Source organism: Sapajus apella, unplaced genomic scaffold (genome assembly GCF_009761245.1).
Source record: "Sapajus apella isolate SASKATOON/1434 unplaced genomic scaffold, GSC_monkey_1.0 scaffold89, whole genome shotgun sequence".
Lineage (NCBI taxonomy): Eukaryota > Metazoa > Chordata > Mammalia > Primates > Cebidae > Sapajus > Sapajus apella.
The window spans coordinates 8,104,743-8,127,751 of NW_022437029.1; the positions used below are offsets into that span (position 1 = coordinate 8,104,743).

The 23,009-nt window shown below is 38.7% G+C and overlaps 1 long non-coding RNA gene across 1 annotated transcript in view; it reads left to right on the forward strand.

Annotated features, from left to right (window-relative positions):
• LOC116534820 overlaps nucleotides 1–22,062 on the forward strand; it is an 84,473-nt gene extending 62,411 nt beyond the window's left edge. The window contains exon 2 of the long non-coding RNA XR_004261885.1: nucleotides 19,031–22,062. This is a non-coding gene — a long non-coding RNA (uncharacterized LOC116534820). The remainder of the gene's footprint in view (nucleotides 1–19,030) is intronic.
• Nucleotides 22,063–23,009: the final 947 nt, after the last annotated feature.

A 23,009-nucleotide genomic window follows, 5' to 3' on the forward strand; every position in this document is an offset into this window, starting at 1 on the left:
GTCAAAATACAAATATATTTACCACCTGAAGTATCTCACACAATCCTTTATTGAGTTCAGAATTTTTTTTAATGAATTTCTCAGTAATCCCTAAACTCAAGTCATTTGAATCACATTTCTTTATTTTACGGCAATTATTTGCACTGCTCCATTTTGTTCCAGGAAAAGTAAATTTCTTCCCCTTCCTCTGTAAAAGGGCATTTCAAAAAAAAATATGTAGAAATATCACACAAGAGAGAATCAACAGCAAACTCCATCTAATTACTGTTAACCAGATAGGTCACTAATAGTTGGAAGTAATATATGTTTTAAAAACCTATATTCATATTTATAATATTTTGCAAGTGTGACCAGGCTTTCTGAAAGGTACCTATTTTTCTATAATAAATGTACAGTAATTGAGAGTAACGCAATCAAAAACATCTTCATGGCTCAGTAGTAATAAAAAACTGAGTATTTCTAATAAAATGGCTGTGTTGAAAGCTAGCTGTGTTTTGGTTTTCTGCACTTTTGCTAGGGTCGCCATGCTAAAGGAAATATATTTACCTGGCCTTTGGGAAGTAGTGGGCTGGCCATTGGCCCTGGTGGTGGCGGCAGTTGCATGAATGGTGTTTACACCGTGGTGCCGGTGTCAGCATCACCTCCCGCCGACAAGCTGTACTCCCACTCAGACTCATCAACAATGACTATGGTTCTTCAGGAAGGATCTGGAGAGGAAAACAGGGAAAAGGAGAAAGCTCAAAAACAGAACTGAATATTAATCCACATCAACAGATTTAAAATATTAATGTAAAAACTAGTGTGGGAATCTAAAGTCCTACTCAGACTTTCTCCTATTTAGCTATTTTCCACTTATTTAAGCAACATTCAAATGAGAATCAGAGAAGCTCCAATTTAAATCATTTCAGTTTTGTAAATACCAGGAACAGACGGAATAGAATACCTAGAACCCCTACTCTTCCTTACCAGCTTGGCAAAAGACCACATGCTCCTGTGACCAAAATTATATTCTACATTTTGAGCTATTGTGAGGGATTACCTATCTCTTTAAAGTATTAAGACTTATACCTTGTCTACTGCACATTTGCTGCGATGCTTTTGATTGAATTTGATGAGACTTAAATTTGAAAGTATTATTAAGTCACAGGCAAGCATCTTTTCTTTAGATTTAGTATTCTGAAGACACTCTGTGTCTTCTGCTTGAAGACCAGAGTCCTCTTAAGTCCCAAGAAGGACTTCAGTTCACGTCTTCCTTACACTGTTTGCAAGATTTCTCTGACCCTTTTCTAACGAAATTTGCACCCATATTCCAGCTTTTTAAAAAGGCACTTTTAAACCCGTGATTCATTTCCTTCTCCATCCTAGCGCCCGACAGCATTTTAATCTCTAATCCCTCTGTCTCAGTACTTCTAGGAGGAGGTAGATTTAGGCTGGCCCACGTTCACCCACTGAGGTTCTCCACTGTCCAGTGGAACCCCCTTACCTCGACAAAGAAAGTTTCTGCTCACCCTGTACCCCATCTAGTTAGTTGCCTTGTCTTCTAATGTGAATACTCCTCTCCTCCACCTTAGAAAAAACGTCCACATTTTGTTCTGTGTTCATTTTCATTGTACATGCTTTTTATCACCTTCTCTGCTGCCCTACAACTAAGCAAGGAGAGTTAAACTATAACAACAATAAAACATAAAATTGGAAAAAGAATTACTTCTTCCTTCCACTCATAGAAATTGAACATCAAAATAGCAGGGATTTCAGGAGAAAAAAAAATTTAATCTCATAAAATGCATTGGTGTCAGGGGTGTGCAGGGAAGTGGAGAGGATAGATTTCTCCATCCCCTAATCTTCAAGGTCACAATTATTCCAAATTCTGAAAATAGATGTATACTCACCTGAACAGTTTCTGTTTAATCACTAAAATTATGCAATGTTCCTCTTTAACTGTAATAATGAATTTTGTCACAATTTTTATTTTGCCTGACAGTAAATGTTGCTGTACCAACATTTGGAAGTAATTAAATCTATTTCTGTTATTTTATTTCCAATATTTCTATGTGGTTTTGTTTCATATAAGCAGAAGGTAGCTTTTCTTTAAAAAAAAATAATAATAATAATCACTCTGGCCAGGCGCAGTGGCTCATGCCTATAGTCCCAGCACTTTGGGATCACCAGAGGTCAGGAGTTCGAGGACACTTTGGACAACTTGGCAAAACCAGTCTCTACTAAAAATACAAAAAATAGCTGGGCATAGTGGAGAGCACTGTAATCCCAGCTACTTGGGAGGCTAAGGTAGAAGAGTCGCTTGAACCTAGGAGGCCGAGGTTGCAGTGAGCCGAGATCATGCCAATGCTCTCCAGTCCAGGTGACAGAGCAAGACGCTGTCAAAAAAAAAAAAAAAAAAATTATTCTGCTAGTCTCAATCTTGTAATAAATGGGTTTAATCTATAACATTTAGAACTAGTTTTACTGCAATTCTTTTCTTTGTACCTTTTCTCTTTACTTCCAATGCTAATTTATGTTTGTTTGATAAAGCTTTTGTATTTCTCTTTTAAATTTACCTCAGAATATTAACTACAAATGTTCCTAATAAGATCAATGGTTATTTGATGTCTCTATTTCTTTTCTGAAACAAGACAGGGGACTTAGCTCACATTAACTACACGCTGAACAACAATCTGTTTTACATTAAAGGGTGTTCTGACACGCAAATCGAGTTTGTCGATTACATTATCAGTTTTATTATTATTTTTTTCCATCCAACTCCTTTCAATTTTATTTTTCTTCTTGGAGAAGTCATTAGGAATCTTTTTTCAATGAGATCTGTAAGTATTAAACCCTATCTTCACACTTCTGAATTTTAAAAAATATTTCTCTTTTTATTGATTAATAAATTTCAACCATTGTCTTCTTGTATCATTCATTGCCAATGAGAAGCCAGCTGTCAAACTTAGGTTAAACTGTCTTTCCTTTCTGGTGGTCTTTTTTATGTGATTCTATTTCACTGTGATATATCTACATGAAGATTTATTTTCTCCTTATTTTAAAGTTTTTGGGGTTTTTTTGGTTGTTGTTTTTTCAAAGGGCATTTTTAATCTAAGGACATATATCTTTAATGAATGTTGACAAATTCTTAGCCACCATTTTATCTAATATTACTTAACTATTTTTTCTATTTTCTTTTTCTGAGAGTCCTGTTAGACCTACTTTAGAGCCTTTTGACCTATCCTCTATAAGTTCATAAATATACATTTATATATATTTTTTTCTCCACAATAAACTAAGAATAGAAATACAGAGAGAATATCTATTTATCTCTCTATATGTATGTGTATATACACATGTATGTATAGGTACATAGACATAGATGATAGATAGACAGATGATACATAAATAGAAATAATCTGAATGAAATCGTCAATACTATCTCTCAATTTTACATTCCTTGTTTATGTGTCCAATATAGAATTGACTTCAAATTTGTGATTTACTACTTTATTTCCAAGATTTCCAACTTATTGTAAAAACACAAGTACATTTTCACTTCTGTCTTTTGCAATTTATTATTCTTGTTATACATGTTGATCTTTTATTTATTTCATTATGATTCATAAACATACTAAAATCTTTTCCAGCATTGTCCTATTATTTTGAATTTTATCTACAGTGAATTTATATTTCCATTGTGGTACCTTGGCTCTCTTTCTCAGCACTAGAATTCTGTCTTTTCTAGGTTGTTTGTGGTTTGAGACAGGCCTCATTCTGTCACCAGGCTGGAGTGCAATGGTGCAAACACAGCTCACTGCGGTCTTGACCTCCCAGGCTCAAATGATCCTCCCACCTCAGCCTCCTAAGTAGCTGGGACTACATATGCATACCACCACGCCGGTATAAAATTTTATTTTTTGTGGAGATGTGGTCCCGTCATGTTGCCCAGGCTGATCTTGAACTCCTGAGCTCAAACAATCCTCAGGCCTTGGCTTCCCAAAATGCTGGGATTACAGGCATGAGCCATTGTGTCTGACCTAGAATTCTTCAACACAGTTTGAAATTTTGATTTGTAGCGTCATCTGTAAAATATTTAATTTTATTGTGTGCAGTTCACCCCCTTTCTTGCTCTTTCTTAGTGTAAAGTGTTTTTCTGGCATTCTAAGTGGCATCTCTGTAGCCTTGACTCTGGAACCACTGTTACGGCAGTCACAGGAGCTTCTTGCCTTGCAATGGTATTTGGAATACTCTCTCCAGGGAATGGCTTCTGCTGGTTTTTGAGGATAGAGTGGTGCCAATGTCTTCTTTCTTTTGGGCACACAGCTTCACGTGACCATAGTCCCTGAGAATAGCTGGAACCAGGGTTTTCCCTCTTCTTTCACCAACCTGGGAGGTCCACCCCAGACGCTTTTCAAGCAGTAATCCCAATTTCCGGCCCCTAATTTGCTTGAAGTATCTTTGGGCCCTGTTATCTACAGTAGCAAAAGTTTATTCATTCTTAACACACTTTAGACGTGAAGTCCAATAGGAACCCAAGTAGCTTAAGAACTTTGCATTTGTGTTTCTTTGCTGGTCTGCTAGGAGACTTATTTTGTTATTGAGCAATTTTCTCTTTGAGTATTTTTTTTTTCTGTCATTGATAGACGTGTTTGTGTGGCTTCAATGACACAAGAGTTCAGAGCAGCAGCTCTGGAGTTAGGTTGCTTCAGTTCAAATCTCAGCTTACTCACACACCACCTACATGAACCTGGGAACATTACTCAATCTCTGTTTATCTCACCTTCCTCAGCTATCAAATGGAAATGATTATTGCTATAAGATTAAACGAGATGACACATACAAAGCATTAAAACACAGTAAGGAGTCATTGCATGCCAGTTATGATACTGAGAACACAATTAGGCCACAGTCTTGACACGGAAGTTTGATAGCACAGATATTCAGCCATGAAAAAGAAAGATATCCATCGTTTGCGGCAACATGGATGAACCTGGAGGACGTTATGGTAAATGAAACAAGCCAAGCACAAAAACACAAATACACTATTTCATTTATATGTGGACTCTAAAGAACTTTCTCTCATAGAAGTGGAGAGTAGGATGGTGGTTGCCAGAGGCTGGGAAAGATAAGGTGGAAGAGGGCATGGGGAGACACTGGCCAGTGGTACAAAGTTACAGTTAGAGAGGAGGAATAACTTCTGGGTGTTCTATCAGTTCTGTTGCACAGTAGGGTAGGATGACAATAGTTAACAATAATGTATTGTAGATTTCAAAATATCTAAAAGAGAGGATTTTGAATGTTCTCACCATGAAAAAATAATAAATGTATGAGGTGATAGATACGTTACATAATCTGATTTGAATTTTTACACAATATATATATGTATTGAACTATCACACTGCACTCCATAAATATGTACAATTATACTGTGTCAATTAAAAATAAAAGAAGAATTTGTTATGAAAAGCACAAATGAAAGCAAGTACCAGAGGAAAAAACAATTACTTTTCTGATATTAATTTTTCCATTTTTTCCCTAATGAATATATCCTTACATAATTTTTTTCTTCTATACTGCCAATGCTAGCAATTTTTTTTTTTTGAGACTAAGTGTCACTCTTGTCTCCCAGGCTGGAGGGCAATGACGCAATCTCAGCTCCCTGCAAACTCCACCTCCCAGGTTCAAGCAATTCTCCTGCCTCAGCCTCCTGAGTAGCTGAGATTACAGGTGCCTGCCACCATGCCCAGCTAATTTTTGTATTTTTAGTAGAGACAGGGTTTCACCATGTTGGTCAGGCTGATCTTGAACTCCTGACCTCAGGTGATCCTTTCGCCTCAGCCTCCCAAACTGCTGGGATAACAGACATGAGCCATAGTGCCCAGCCTATGCTAGCAATTTTTATAGCTTGGTATATCATTTTTTAGGTACTTTCTATGTAATCTGATTTTCTATATTATGAACTTATTCCTAATAGACTAAAATAGTTGTTTTCACTATTATTAATAACACTATTTGAATATTTGGGGACATACCATTAGGGTATTTGAAGTAGTATTCTTTTGAAAGTGACATAACAGGATATGTTTCAAGACTTATGAAACATACTGACAAAATTATCTTACAAAACACTTTCACTTTTTATTTCTGTATCTTAACTTCAAATTCTCCCATCTCAAAATAGCTTGAGATGGGAGTAAATCCTGAGAGAGATGAAATGAAAATACAAGCAAAAGGAAAAATAAAACCCTGAGAGTTAGCACTGTTTAAAATCAATAATGCTTTTTCCTATTCCTGCCTATAGTTGCAGAAATGCAACAGTGCTGGAGTAGTACTTAACAGCAATAAATCTATTTTTACATGAAGGGGAAAAATAGTTTCGTAATTAATTAAGATGTGAAATTCCTCCACTTTTCAAATTAAGAATGTAGTGCGGCTCTGACCAATAGAACTTTGTGTAATGATGGAACCATTTTACATCTATACTGCCTAGCATGGTAACCACATGTACCTAGTGAGCACTTAAGATGCTGTCCAATGCTACTAAATTGTTTATTATATTTAATTTTAAAGACTTAAAATTTAATCAGCCACATGTGTCTAATGCCTACCATCCTGAACAGCTCAGTAGACTCAGAGTGTTAATGAAACAAGCAAGAGATTGACGTCAATAGGTAGAAGTCAATTTTGAATAATGGATCTCTTAATGTATCTTAATAAATCAAATACATAAGTAATACAGTGATTTATGATATAAAACAATATTTAATCATTCTTTAATGTACCATTTCTCTCCCAAAATACTTTATTTCCTCAAAATACTACACAGCATTTAAACTGCTGCTCTTTCTGACCTATATTTTTAGGAACAAGAAGAAAGTAATGAAAAAGTAAAATGATAAAGTGGATTTATTAAGAGATTACACATTTCATCCTGTAGGTTATGTAATAATATGACTCCCAACTCAGGATAAAAGTCACTTGTAGTATAGTTGATTTATTATGGCAAATATGTCTATAAAGTAGACTTACAGCTTACTTAGAGGTTAGGACTTTAGCTCAAGGGAAAAACAAGATAATCTAAAGCACCCTTGAAAAAATGTTCTTTACATCCACTATAAAATAATGTATGGTACTAACGCTCAATAAATTTACCACAGACCCTTTTTCCTGCCAGATTGGAATAGATGATCACTTCTGAGGCTCTAGCTGTCTTCTGTTGAAACACCATGCTGTGGGAATAGCATATCTGGATGGAAACTCACCAGAATCCCACTCAGAAGAGAGGTGCCCACGCTCTGGAGCCACAGAAACTATGGACATTTGAAGAGCAACCATCTTAGGCCCCCCATTCCACTCAGCCCGTGGCAATGCCATCAAGTGGCAGGTGGACGGGGGTTTTGTCCTCTTTTCAGTTCTCTCTCTTTCAATTTCTCTCAGAACTCAGGAATTTGAATTCCAGCAAGTCATGTGTTCATGCAGTACTCTATTATAATGTATTTGGAGAAAAGTAATAGCAACATAAATGGATAGAAACTAAAGTCCTCGGCCCTAATTATGTATATTTCAGTTACCCAGAAAATCCAAATCTTCTCTTTCTTTAGCCATACTGGTAATTAAGGTGTTAGACCACTCTTGAAATCACAAGGAAAATAGAGTATAAAGAATATTAGCTCATCTCTGAGCACAAAAACTATCTACAGAAAGACTGATCAATTGGAAATGTGTCCTCATTAAGGTGTCAACACAAACTGTCCACCATAGTCAGGTTCCAGAGTCCATTGGCTGTGATGCATCTCCCTTCTCTAACTGTGTCTATTCTGGTCCCTTATAGGGGTTATCTGAATGATGCAGTTCTTTCTCTGCTATAGCAGAAATAAATAAAAGCACTGACTAGTGAGTAAGCATAAAAAGATCAAGGGTGCAATATCTTAGAGGGCATCCACTAACCGATGCTCTCTCTCCCATACCTCTTTTTTTTTTTTTTTTTGAGATTAAGTTTCACTGTCTTTGACCAGGTTGGAGTGCAATGGCATGATCTTGGCTCACTGCAACCTCTACCTCTTGGGTTCAAGCGATTCTCTTGCCTCAGCCTCCCAATAGCTGGGATTACAGGCACACACCACCACGCCCGGCTAATTTTGTATTTTTAGTAGAGATGGGGCTTCTCCATGTTGGTCAGGCTGGTCTTGAGCTACCGACCTCAGATGATCCATTCACCTCAGCCTCCCAAAGTTCTGGGATTACAGGCATGAGCCACGGCAACTGGCCTCTCTTCCTTACCTCTAAGCAATTGAGTTGATAAGGGTTCTAGCATCTTCAGAAGAAAATCAGAACAGAATCCAAGTTCACAAATAGCATGGCTAGCTAAGCAAGTCCATCTTCCAAGTTCACAAATACCATGGCTAGCTAAGTGTCCTTAGACCTTAGTATCTGTACCAGAAAAAAGCAACCAAACCTTATACTAATATTGTCACTATTGGTCTTTCTGGGATTACAGCTCAACCAAACAACCTCCTATCTCTGTGAACTCCAGTAATTTAACCTCTCAGAATTATACATCTGCTTAGGGGAGTCCTGATCTAAAATAAAACAATGCCAAATATATTAGGCAAGAGGGTAGAACACAACCAAATCTATAATTTTATTATGTAACACATTCTAAATAGCAATATATGTTTTTCTTAACTATTGTATAAATATTTTTCTCTCTTTGACCTCATCCTTCAATTTTTCATTATGGAACTCAAAACAATAATATTAATATGATAAAAATGTACTAAGTACTTAATGTAACTTACAAGGTCATGATCTTGACCTTCAGAAAAATATCTATACTCTTCATGTATAAGTCCTTTTGAATCCTATATTGAACCCTCTAACAAAAATACTTTTCTACATTGACTAGAACTGGTTGGTTCTGTATTATTTGATAAGAAGACTTGTGTTTTGATTTGATAATTTTTTTCATTTTGAATTATTATTTGGTTTTCTTCCTGTACAATTCCATTTTGAACCAACAAATAAGCAAACTGTCTTGTTTATTAACATTACCTAAAGACAAGGTTCCAGATGGGCGCGGTGGCTCACTCCTGTAATCCTAGAACTTTGTGAGGCCAAGGTAGGTGGATCACGAGGTCAAGAGATCGAGACCATCCTGGCCAACATGGTGAAACCCCGTCTCTACTAAAAATACAAAAAAATTAGCCGGGTGTGGTGGCACGCACCTGTGGTCCCAGCTACTCAGGAGGCTGAGGCGAAAGAGTCGCTTGAACCCAGGAGGCGGAGGTTGCAGTGAGCCGAGATTGCGCCACTGCACTCCAGCCTGGTGACAGGGCAAGACTCCATCTAAAAAAAAAAAAAAAAAGACCAGGGTCCACAGCTTGTGTGTTTCTCCCTTCTGCCAATGCTGTTGACTTCGCAATTCTAACTCTCTTTGTTTCTTCCCATTAGTCTTTGTGCTTTTTCATCTCTCTAGTGTGAGGTTGCCATTGTACCACATTTGACACATGTTGCTTTCATTTCTCCTGTCATCATCCATAGCCTGAGAACTGAGATATTTAGAGAATTACTTGTTACTGTGTGCCTGCCTTCTTCCCACAAGTCTTCTGCAATATGACTTTCTCTCCACTGCAGTCAGAATACAGTGAGTAATCACAAAAGACCCTTCTGGAATCAGAACTGTTCCTCTCACTGATATGCTGGAGAGTTTCTGGCTCTGAAGGAAATGCCTGGTTATGACCCCAGTTTGTTCCGACCATCATATGGTCGTCCATGCTTTTGTACACAGACTGAGGCTGCAGATGGGAGGACAAAGCCTCATATTAACATGGACCCTCTAGTGGTTTTTGAATCATGTTGGACGTGTTTGCAAAGTCAAGTACACCTTTATTTCTAAGTCCTTTTTCCTAAGTGCTCAGAATGTGTTTTGATATATTATCATCTTTGCCTCCTACTTTCCCTACTTTTCTCTTTGAGGAGCGAGTGAGGGTGATACGTATCTATGAATAACACATACGTTTTTGCGTATCCTACCTCAACCAAAAAACTCGCGATTGTTTCTCTTCCACATCCCTTTTCTGTTGAAGTCATCTAGTAAGATGATTTTGCTCCAGAAGGCCCCTAAAATCTGTTGGTTAATCCAATGAATATACTTTTGAACGCTCTCCATAAACCAAGCCATGGAGATTTAAAAAAAAAAAAAAAGAAAAACAGTGCATGGTTACTACATGAAGTCATTCACAGACATGTCACAGGCTGGGAAGGAAACCAGGAATGCTGGAGTCAAAAAGCACCATCAATGCTTTAGCGTCAGCATTAAAAGATCAAGAGTGCAAACCCATAGCCATATCTTAGGGTATCCACTAACCAGTTCTCTCTCTCCCATATCACTAAGCAGTTGAGTTGATAAGGGTTCTAGCATCTTTAGAAGAAAACCAGTTAGAAAAGAATCCAAGTCCACAAATCGCATGGCTAGCTAAGTGTCCTTGGGCCTTAGTATCTGTACCAGAAAAAAGCAACCAGATCTTATATTGATATTATCGCTATTGGTCTTTCTGGGAATTACAGCTCAACCAAACAACTTTCTATCTCTGAAACCTTTGGTAATTTACTTAACCTCTCAGAATTGGTTTTCTCATAGACTTGTTACAAAAATTAAATGAGACAGTGCTTATTATATGCCCAGAGTAAGAACTCAATAAATGGGTGTTGTTCCTGCGGATGCTGCTGATAATGATGATGGTGGTTTGCTATCTTCTACACGAGCAAAGGAACCCAGTGGCGAGGGCCAGAAGTTGAAAAGTAGACAGACAATGGGTTTTTTGTGCTTTGTCACCAATAACTCAGAAGTACTTGGTGCTTTGCCTGACAGTACAGAGGGTCAAAGGTGAAACCGCGCCAGGAGCTGAAAGGTGCAGGTGGAGGTAGAAGAGGATTAGAAGGCAGATTTGGGCAAAGGAGTGTAATTCAAAGACAGGTGAGCCACAACAGCAGACTTCCCTAGTGATGAGAGAGTCTTGACTGTCTCTGCTTATATTCTGGTGCCCTGCAGCTCCTCACTGAAGCCTGGATCCCAGGCTCAACCTGGGTGATCAAAGGAGTTCAGGGCCCCTCCCTTCACTGCTTGGGCCCGAGAAGAGGCGAGGAGCCTTTATCAAAGCCAAGACGACTGGTGGTGTCTTCTACCCAGGTGTGAACTTGATAACAAATCTGTTGTTTTGATTAGGTGGCTAAATGATTCTAGGTTTCCCTAGCCCCATGTTGAGAATGCGTCAGACCACTCATAGCTGGCAGGTGTCTGTGTAACAGTCCTCAAGAAGGAGGAGATATTATTGTGCACATTGAGCATAAAGGGCTGTGAAGGGCAGCTATGTTAAACCATCCGCCTCTGGTCCTGCAATTAGTCCTCCACAGAGCTGGGTCTGGGCTGAGGTCATCGTAAGCCCTTCCTCTGATCTTTCCTGTGGCGACTACTATCCCTTCTTTAATTAAAGCTTGCAATAATTTTTCCTAGGCTAACAAGAAAAACAATCATTCAGGAGCCAATAAAATAAGGAAGCCAAGTCAAGAGGATGGTGACTATTTAAATATAAGCCATATTTAGATATTTTAAACCAAGTAATGTGCTAGGAAAACATTTCCTATGCATGCCTTAATTAAGCAAAGATTCAGGGAGGCTATAAAATCCTATATCTTGCAGTCCACTTTTACTTGAATAAACAAAAAGCTCTTCTTAGCCAAGTTTCCTTAGTGAAGAAGCAGAAGCGTCATGTCAATGAAGTTAACTGTTAAGAACAAAGTATTTTAACTTCACATTGTCATTCAGGAAAGAATTTTGAGTACTCTTTTTAAAAAAATTGGCAGTTGTCATTTAATATATGATGTGATCTAAAAGCATATTATTTTTTAATGTTACCTAGGAGATTTCATCAGCCTCATGACACTCTTAATCTTTGGTATAATTGTCTAAATTGATAGAACATCTTTTATTAAACTGATGGAGGCACTGCCTGCCCTTTTATAAGTCAAGTAAACAGGTCTCTGAGTTTTCACTTCCTTTGTCTCACTTGGAAAAAAAAAGAAAAAAAAAAAACCCCTTCTAAAACTCTCTGAAAATGATAAAAGTGGCATCGTTTTAAAAGATAAGAAACACCAAAATTATTTTCTCTCTGACCTTTGTAGTTTCCAGGACAAGCAGCTTCTGTGAGCAAAACAGGTCAAGCTTTTTTTTTACAATGGATACCTGGCATTTTTCCCTAAGAAAAGCGTATATTGTTGCTGATAAGGAAAGTTATTACGCCCTCATCTTTGCTCAGAAAACAATTTAACAAAAATAAAGTTGGGGAGTATTTTAAGATTTCTGAGGAAAAATTTGAAGGAAAGGTCGGAAAAAATCATAGATTACATTATCTGCAGGTACTCACATAGTTTTATACTCTGTGCCTGATTGAAACAATCTAAGACAGGTTTCAAGGTTAATTCTTGGCAGCCTTTTGATACAAGCAGCACATTGACATAGCTAAAGTTTAATGCGTTAAAAGTTTTGTAAAAAGAATTATTAGGAGAGTGGAAACTGAAAAATGACACAGTTAAAATGTTATCTACAATGTGTTGATCATGCTGAAACCTCTGAAACTGGCTATTTCTTAAATCGAGGAGCTCAGTTTCCGATACCATCTCATTCTAAACTTAAATGTGTATGTTTTTGGTTTAAAAAAAGTTATCAGCAGTTGTTCAAAGAGACAGTGTACATTCAAAGGCTAATTCTCTGGTGATGAGTCCCCATCACCATTGTTTTTTCTGGGGTTTCAAAACAAACAAGCATGTCGGTTGCAAAGTCTGTAACAACAATATGATACTGTTGTCATCAGTTCTTAAGGAAATATGAACTAAATAGCTGTGAAGGCAAAGCAATAATAAAACCTCTTCCCTTTAACCAAAAAAGTAGGTATTGCTTTTGCAGTGTTTTTTGCCCCAGCTGGAGATACAGTATATAGCCAGGGAAAAGGCATGAAGTTTATTAGAGCCACATAAAAGGAAGCATACATTTATAAATAATAAGATTCATTAAGGAAAATAATGGAACAGGCAGTAATAGTCATTAACTCTAGAATTCATAACTCTTCTGATTTCTCATTCACAATAAGCTTTGTGGTATGCCATAGTTTTTAATAGTCTAGCAGCTTTTTTTATTGTTCTTTTAAAAGATGATTGGCTTTGAATGCTAGAATATGCAAATATACATAAAAGACTGACTTTACTGACCATTTCTTTGTGTTTGGGTATATATTTCTGTATGGTATAATATTTCCACTTGCACTGGTTTCCTGGCATGAAAATGTTTATTGCGCTCATTAGCTAAGAGGGTATCGGCACCGGTCCAATGAACACAGATCTGCCTTCTGATTTCAGCCATTAAATTGCAATGGGATTCACAGGCTTAACATTGTGGGTGTGAGAATAATAAAATGGAACTCCATCTTTAGCCCAGTTACCATGGATGCAGTTAAAGGTCATAGTGGCAGCTGCTAACTAGTTGCCTTTTGAGCTGTGTTTCCCCTCCTGCTCTGTGTTTTAGAGCACTTTCCTTTCTATGGGTCTGTTGTGGAATACCTTCACCTACTTTGGTGACACACTAACCTCTTCTTTAAGACAACGGGCTCCCTCTTTTCAAGACAATGGTTGCCATGGACCTTCTCTTGTATTTATGTGTCATGGATATGATATAGAATCAGAAGGCAAAAGCCTTAATAAAAATACAAATTATGGTTGCTTCTGCATCCTGAATTACTTTCTCATTTTCTGCACACCGGTCTACATTCCCAACCAAAAAGAAAAAAAAAGAGTACAGTAAATTCCCATCTCCGTTTAAACTGGTAATGGGTTCAGGCACTGATGCATTCACAACGTGAAACATCAACTTCTTCTTCATTCGGTCCAAAGTCCTAGGAGTTAATTCCCTGTACTGCATGAGGTGTCAGGGTAATTACCGCTGATCAGCCCTATTTCTCCGTGCACTGCCCGCTCCCCAGGCCCCCTGTTTACTGATGCACCACCACAGCATCACGGCGCTTTTCATTCAGGCAAGCTTCTTAATCGAAACGGTTTGGACAATGTCGGATTTTCAAAGAGAAGTGGGGGAAAAAAATTAAAAGTAGCCAAGCAAAATAAAGTGCATGGTAAGAAAACTGAAAGCAGTACAAAATATTTCCTGATGTCAACACTTCGTTTCAATAGAAACGTTTTAAAACTCCTATTCATTTCCAATGAAGGTACTGTGAGCTTTGCCATGGGCAACCTAACTGCATGATCATATTTGGAAATATTTTGGGAAAATATAGCTTTAATGTGCCATTTTAGAAAAACATATTCTTTTTTGTTCTGTTTAGAAATAAGTCCCAATCGTGTAGCTATATACGCCAGAATCCAAAAAAAAAAAAACCTTACCAAAAAAATGTTGTACCCCTCTGTTTTAAACATACATTTATATAACTTGTCATTTCATAAAAATGAATTAAGTATTATATGAGCCAAACGTTTCAATTCCACACAAGAGTGGTTTCTGGGACTCTTGGCAGGATGCCACTATATTCATTTTTATTTCAGACACAATGTGAAGTCTTTAATTTTAATATACTTTGTAACTATAATGGTTATAAGGCATATACTGTACTAATTCATCCTCATCCTTTCCTAGACCTGAGGAGATTTCACTGAGGAACAGGAAGAGCTGTTGATTTCATGTCTCTTTCCAACTTTAAAATGTTGTGGAAGAGTGGCCTGGGGTGCAGGAGAGCAGAAAGGGGGAGAACTGGTCATTGGGCACTCTGGGCTCAGTGCCCTAAATGCTGGCTATGGAGTTGGCTATCATCCTTCTTCGTCCCTGGTCTCCGAATTCAAGTGATGGCCAAGTAGAAAGGCAAAGAGTGGAAGGCTTCGCTGCCGCCTGGGGCTCTTCCCCAGCTCCTGAGTTCCTGCTCTGGCAGCTCTTCAGCTAAAACAAGAAGAGTATTGGCGAGTCAGCTGATGGGAGCCTCTCTGTCACTGCCCCGTGTGATGGCAGCGTGGGCACGGGCCAAATTCTTCTTCACAGCTCCTTTATTCTCTGAAACCCCACTGGCCACGAGTCAGGGACAAGAACACTGTAGGAGAATCTGGCCCCGTTTAATCCGAGATACCCTGCCAGAAAAAAAGAGAGGCTGATCCCCAGTAAGAGGGAACAGAGTGGCACCAACAAATACATATGTAAATCTATTAATCCCCAGCGATTGTCCTGAAGTTTCCGAGTGACCTCGGCAGCAGAGGGGTATTTCTTCATTAAAGGGGCTGGGTGGAGGTGGCGAGAGAGAGAAGTAATTTTCATAATCTGTACGACTGTATTACTGGGAACACCAGAATAACATGTTTCAAGCGATCATGGAGACTTCAGCTCTGCTCTTCCTCTGCCACTCTCCTAATCAGAGAATTTCTTCCTGTGCCTTGTTTACTGTTGATATTTTCTGGCTGATTGGAGAGGAATGACATTTTGACAATTTACTGTAGCAGTAAGCACTGTACAAACAAAAGGTGCTGATGAAAACTGGAACCCATTATTATGTAAATGATGGCTGAGTAACACAGAATCCATCTCCCAGTCACCATCATTGAGACCAGTTTTACTCAATGATAATAATTTTCATGATTGCAGACTTTAGAGTGATCAGAAATATGCTTTCGCTGTTGCATTTATCTACTGCTGGTACTTGACCCTTAATTAAATTCTGAAACTTTTTTATATAATAAAGTAAAATACAGCTGACACTTCTGTTCAAACAAAGAGGCTCAAACACAGATCCACCAAATAAGATAAAGGTATTTCAGACTTACCTCGCTGTATTTATAGTAAACATGGATTGTACAGTGTATTTTGAAAAGGAACTTAAAGTTTAAAATGCAGATGTGTGTTTTCAAGTAATTTCAATTCTGTACTTCGGCTCTGCTCTCCTTAAATGATGCTGAATCTCTGCAAGCTCATCTTGGACACGTCATAATAAAAAAAAATCTGCTTAAAAGACATTTAAATGTGCTCTGAAAATAAGTTCTGTGGATTCTTTAAAATTTCTGTCTTAATATCTAGACTATTCAAAGTGAGTCTTCAAAACTATGCCACTTATGAAGATCCACACAGCTTAGTAAGCTATTGCATCGAGTTTGTAAAGGAATATTTTCGTCATAAATTTGTTCTTGTCTTAAAAAGAGAAAGCCAAGGCAAATTTTAAAGCAGCATTTTGACTTTAATGAAAAATTGATTGGCTAAAACAGATGTCAGACTGAAACTACAAAGAGCTCAGGCAATATGCAGGTATCAGCTGTTTTTTTAAGAATGGCTGACAGTGAAGAGACTTTGGCTAATGTGTTCTTATTCCCTTTAAACCCTGCCAATGCTCCAGAGCATTTATTTACCTTGGAGTTTCCTCCCTCTTTCAGGGCAGGAAGAAAGATCTTCATTTTGAATATATTAATAAATACAAGTCAGCTTAAAGGGGCAACAGTGTGCGCCCGGTTTTTAATATTTCCTTAGATATAACCCTTTCCAACCAGGCGGCTCACAGAGCCAATGAGCTAAGAAGGTAATTACTTAAGTGGATTTCATGAAGAGTAGAAAGATGATTGTGCCACATTAAATAACAATTGTGTCCTTAATGATGTGTTGGGCTATAATGCAAACATCCCTACCATCACAGGCAGGCGCTCCAGAGTACCTTTCTAATGACTCCGGTAGTTCCCATCCCCCTGCCAGGACGTGGCGCTTTCAGATCCTATGTAAACACTAAGTGAGCTGGTATATTTTTTTAAACTGCAAGGCCTGCAGCTGCGTGGTCATTGATAAATTGGCTATGAATTGCTGAAATACTTCATATGAATATAAACATTGTTGTAGCTTTGTAGCTTTAAGAAAGACAGAAATATACTTGACTTGAGAGAGAAGACTGCAGTTCCATAGCACAGCCTTCCAGAAAGTACCTTCTTTGTTGTATGTGAAGGCTCTATTTTCATGAAATCCAGGGAGGTGGACTCAAAAAAGTGTGAGGGGGTGGGAATGTGGTGAGAAAATTCATTATTTTTAAAAAATTAAATATTGAATAAAATGTAAGTTGGCATTTAAGTATCTCTCTTAAATAGAAACTGGAAATAATACTATCGCATATTAGATTTTATTGCTTCAGAATGTGTAGTATTCTGAATGTCCATGTCCACTCCACTTAGTGTAGAAACGTTAAAGAAAGACCACCATGATAAATATATCCAATAACTGAGTTAGGATTCACATTAGCAGCCACCTAAGCTTAGAAGAATTTTCACCATAATATAAACTTGAGACCTGAAAAGGATAATTAGTCCATGGCTATAAACTTTTCTGTCTGCCCTTGGATGCTGTTATAATGACTATTTCCCCCATAGACCACAGCAGTATCACTTTGTGGACATGCATATTGACTCTCTAGTCATTGACTCTCTGATGTTAACATTAATAAATCTGAATTTGAATAACATGATTCAAATGAAATGCACAGTCCAAATGCTGAGAATGTACTTTACACTAAATTTTAGCAAATTCTTTAGTGTGTTATACCCATTTCAGAGAACAGAGAAATAAGATGCCTAAAATTGGAAAACGCTTCCAAACTTTGAATGTAAGCTACATTGTGGGAGTTGAAATGAACAAACCTCTTACCTATTTTTTGTTTGTTTTATTTATGGAATGAAGACATTTGGAGAAGAATTGATTACTGAAACGAGACTCCTGGGCTGAAGGAAAACCAGGATCTACCATTTATGTTGACAGATACTGTGTTTTTGGTCCTAGATCTGAATTTTGAAATGACTTGTCACAAATTCAAATTTAGCAATCATGCGTGAAGTACCCATGATGTGCCAAGCATCTAGCTTTGCAGATACAATAGCGCTTACCATATCTGAGCATGATAAGGTATAGAAGTTCCTGGGTCCTGGCCTGACCTCATCAGGCACTGCCACATTTGATGCCTCCTTCCTGCTCACAGCAGTCCTTTGGGATAGGATATTAGATGTCACCGAATAGCTGCATAACTCACCCACTTTGTCAGAGTCTGGGTCTAAGCCAGATCTGACAGACTCCAAAGCAAGCCCTCTTTAAAGCATGTCTGGAATCTAGTGGGTAAGACCAACCTGTCAATGCCTAAGTGCAGATGCAATAATAGAGCTTCAAATAATTACTGCAAACCCTTTTGAAGGATGCCAGACCCCACCTAGTACAGATGCTAACAAAGGCTACTTTTTACCTCCAATTTCCTTTCTTTTCTCCTTCATCGCCCCCGGAGTGGAATGGAGTGGTCTTGGCTCACTGAAACCTCCGCCTCCCTGGTCCAAGCCATTCTCCCGCCTCAGCCTCCTGAGTAGCTGGGATTACAGGCACCCACCATCATGCCCAGCTAAGCTTGGTATTATCGTAGAGACGGGGTTTCACCATGTTGGCCAGGCTGGTCTTGAACTACTGACTTCAGGTGATCTGCCTGCCTTGGCCTCCCAAAATGCTAGGATTACAGGTGTAAGCCACTGCACCCAGCCCCAATATTCTTTCATACTGGACACTGTGTAAGTTAATTATTCAGCAAGTATTTTGCACTTAACTCTAAATAGGTAAGTATTTTGTATCCATGTGTCCAAAAGAGAAATAAGTATGTAAAGTATTTCCCCAAAGCTATGATAAATGAATCCCATAGCTTAAAATGGCAGGAAAACCATGGACACTTCCATGGGGAGTGGGTGTCTGCCTTATCTTGGCACAGTGTTTGGTCCTCCAATATCATTTCAGTGACATTGTCAAATGGGAGAAACCAGGTCTGGTGCATGGGAAACAAACTGCCTCAAAATATCTTGAATGCATATTTTAGGGGTGAAAATTCATTTGAATAAGAATAGCTAGTTACAGTTTATTACGTGCCAGCCACTGTTCAACGTGTTTGATGTATATTAACTTCTTAAACAACTCTAAAAGTTAGGTACTATGATTTCCATCTCCATTTTACAGATGAGGAAACTGAGCCATCAAAACTGAATGACTTGCTTGAGGCCATGCAGCTATGGAGGGGAAGACCAGGATCTGAAGCCAACTGGGTCTCCCAACCCTGAGCCACTGAACCATTTTACTTCTTCGAAAAACTTAATAGTCACCGTGGCCCACCTAGGCCACGGACAGCATGGAGGTAATGAACTTTGATCAAAAACCTATGGTGCATTGACTGAGCATTTATTATTTTAAGACAATATATTTGGATGTCTTTTGCATGTACAGAATTCAAATTATTAATAATGTCCACAAAAGTTGCCATATATTTTTATGCTGAAATACAATAAAATGTCAACTTCATTCCAGTGGCCTTTATACAGTACACATTATGTTTAATGTCGTTCTGTATTGCAGCTAAATTTATTATCTAACTTGTTTATGCCAATAAGCTGATGCATATGAAAGATACCTGCAAAAAAATTATCTTCTCAAAACACTTCAGAAAAAGCCATAAAAGTATTATGATAAAATATCAGAGGAAGATATAAAATTGGGAGGAGGTGAAATTATGCTTCGTAGCACTTGCTCACGATATTTGAGAAAGTAAACATTTCTGTCCTTTAAATGATTTCTGAATTTCTCTAACAGTGCTGCTCTATTTTCTCAGTCAACCTTGCTGAATAGCTCAGTTTTCCTTTGCAGTTTGCAGAGAATGTGGCAGGAAGATAAGCCTGTTTTTTTCTCTTTCTCACGTAACACTGCAGAGGTCATCCCTCACCTCCAGAGCTGGCCTTGTCCCTAGCGCCCACATGTGCTCTGTGGCTCAGAGTGGTCCACAGGACCTTCCAAATCCAAGCACAGGGTAAAGGTTTGAAATGTATATTTTTAATTTTTAGTACATATTTACTGAGCTACCAGTGCTGTGCACACATCGTTCCCTCCATGGAGCATGGTTGAAAATTCCCAGAGAGAAAATTCCCTTTCTCTGAACACAGTGTGAGACAGCTCCCTGGCTGATAGCCCCTCAAGGCAAACATGATGACAGGCGCCTTCAAGATTCTAACAAGAGCCCTGGGCTCTCATTGCATGCATGACACCAAAAGCACTTTATTTTCTTACACAATAGTTCTACTGGGGCTCTCCAGGCTGCAGACACAGAACTGGGGCTTATGGGGCAGGAGATTGAATAAGGATACCTATAAGGACCTACATGGAGGAAGGGAAGGAGACGAGACAGGACTAGAAGGGAAAAGGCGGCCTCAACAGAGTCCAACTGATCTTGGGGAGCTCTGATCTTGGGGAGCATTATAAAGGTATTCATCCTTGTAGTCTCCACGTTGAGTAGGCTGCTGGGGAGGAGGGAGGGGAGGAGTGGGTTTTGCTGTCTCAGTGCGCAGAGGTGGAAGAAAATGTATCTGTAAGTGGACTGTGCACTTCAAACCTGTGACACTCAAGAATCAACTGTGTAATAAAAGTGTGTGTGTGTATTGAACCACTACCTCTCTAAGCTTCTAGAACAGTTCCTTACACATAGCAGCGTTAAATATTTGTTGGGTGAAGTCATAAATAAATGACATCAATGAACAAATAGAAGCTTGCTTAAAAGGTATGGATAATGTGGTTTGTAAGTTACTGAAGTTTTTAAGAAGGATATGAGAAGAAATATCAGCTAAAATAAAATAATCTAATGAATGGAAATAAACATGTTTTCATACTGAGTTATGGTCAAAGAGAAGAGCATTTTTATCACAGTTCCTTTCTACACACCTTGACCACTGGGATCATGTTTCATTCTGGTTGTATTCTCCAAACCCCCATCACGGTACCTTAAATTATTAGGTACCCGCTTGCTGTTTGTTGCATTTAATTGATTTAGTCTATTTAACCTCATGATGAAGGCAGAAGACCACAGTCCCTGATGCCGTTATGAATGTAGAAGGCCAGTGTGTTCCAAGTGTCAGTATGCCTTTTTCTAGATCATCTTTAATACTATTAGACTAGTGTGCCAATTTCCCTCAATATGTGAAAACAACATTCAATATTGCGTTGCTATTTAAGAGGATTTGTTAACTTTCATGGGAATAAAAGGCCCATTGAGTGGAGCTCAGAAGCACTAGCCCATCACAACATTTTATGGTGTACTCTTCTCGGCCCCATCATGGCCAGAGGTGTTGCCTTCATGTTCTAGAGGACGACTCAGGACACACTTGGCTGTGGGAGGGAGGCATGTGGGGAGTCTGGCTGGGTTCCTGTATTTTAGTTTGGTAAACCAGTCACTCAATCTCCTTAGGAGAAACCGGTATCATGTGTCTTGAAGCAAATAAATGACTGACTCTGACATTCCTCTTTTAGGATAAACTGTTTCCCTAGAAATGCTCTCCAGCATTCTTGCCACCATGACTTTGGGACACGTTGACCATGAGGATGAGATGGTCAATGATGGACAGGAGTCCAGATTATCTGAGACGTAGCAATAAGGACACTGATGCGTAAATATTTGAAATATCCAACAGGAAGCATTTTAACTGTGCAAACATGATCCAAATCTCACCGAGCTCAGGCCAAGGCTGCTATCAGTGACTTTTTGGAAAAGAAAAATGAGGAAGAGGAAAGAAACAGAGAAACAAGGCATGCAGAAGAAAGCAGGAACCACAAAAACAGCAGCAATATGCCCTGTGTGTTCTGTTTCCTTGTAAAGCTACGAAGCGTGTTAAGGAGACACTTCATTTTTTGAGGATTCATGCTCTTGTTTATATTATAATAAAAACAAGCACGTTCTTTCTAAAAATTTAGGCAATGCACTCATGCACATAAAAGTAAAACAAAATCACCTGTAATCCTACCACACGCAGATCAGCACTTGCTGATCTTTTCGTAGGGATTCTAAAAATATCCTTTTCCCTATAGAATACGGTTAACTTCCGTTACCTAATAACTGTTAACCATTTAAAAATTCTGCAATCTTGTATTATGCTAGAAAAAGGAGCAGTCACTCTATGTGGTATTTCTATATATTGGTTCATTCATTCAATAAACATTTTTAAAGTACCTACTAGGTTCCAAGAAGTATGCTATTTGCTTGTGCTGTAAAATGAAAGACATCATTCTTGTTCTCAAGCAGTTCAATGAGAAAGGAAAGTACCGACAGTTCAGTGAATTATAATTCAGTGAGTAGGAGCATCTTGCTTAGCTAGAGATCAAGATTTTCAAAAGACATACTAAATGAACTTAGTATTGATGAGTAAAAGTCGGTTAATGGGGAAAAAGTTGGGAGAAAGAAACAGGGATGGGCAAAGACACGGAAGTGAGAGTCAACATGGTGCATTTACGAACAGACAGGCGGTCCAGAGAGTTGGAGCTCAGGATGTGGGAAACAAAATAGTGGAGTTGGCAGAGGATGGGTCCTGCTAAAAACACACAGACTTTTATCAGGCATGGGACTCTGAGTTCTGACAAGGCCTTATGTTAAGAGGACTCTAGGTGCAATGTAAAGGATGGGTTGGGAAGCCCAAGTGTTCAGAAGCTCCTGGAGGATCCAGAATGGCAGGAAGCATGCCAGGAGCTCTGCAGAGGTGAGAGTGAGGACCAGGAGGAAGTGAGAACTGGGTGGGAAAGAGAAGGGTCAGCATCAGCTGTCGAGGTGTGGGGTAGGGCAGGACACAGGACTCATCCTTCTGGGAAAAATGGCTGACCACCAAGCACCAGCTCAGTGGAGAACCAGACAACAAACTAAGGAAAGAAAATAAGAACTTAGCCAGCAGAACTGTGACCTAGAACAGGAATCAACAACAACGTGGGATTTGGTGGGATATACAGATGTTTGAGGCAAAAACCAAGACAAACCGGACACCAGGCATATAGCAGCGAGCCTACTCCCTTCTCCTGACTTCCTTCTCAGAATGTCCACCTTCAGAAAATCATTTCACAGGTGTGGGTCCCCCCAAGTTTTTCTGGGTTTCACTGCTCATGCTTGATCTAAGTCCATCCAAAGTGTTCGCTC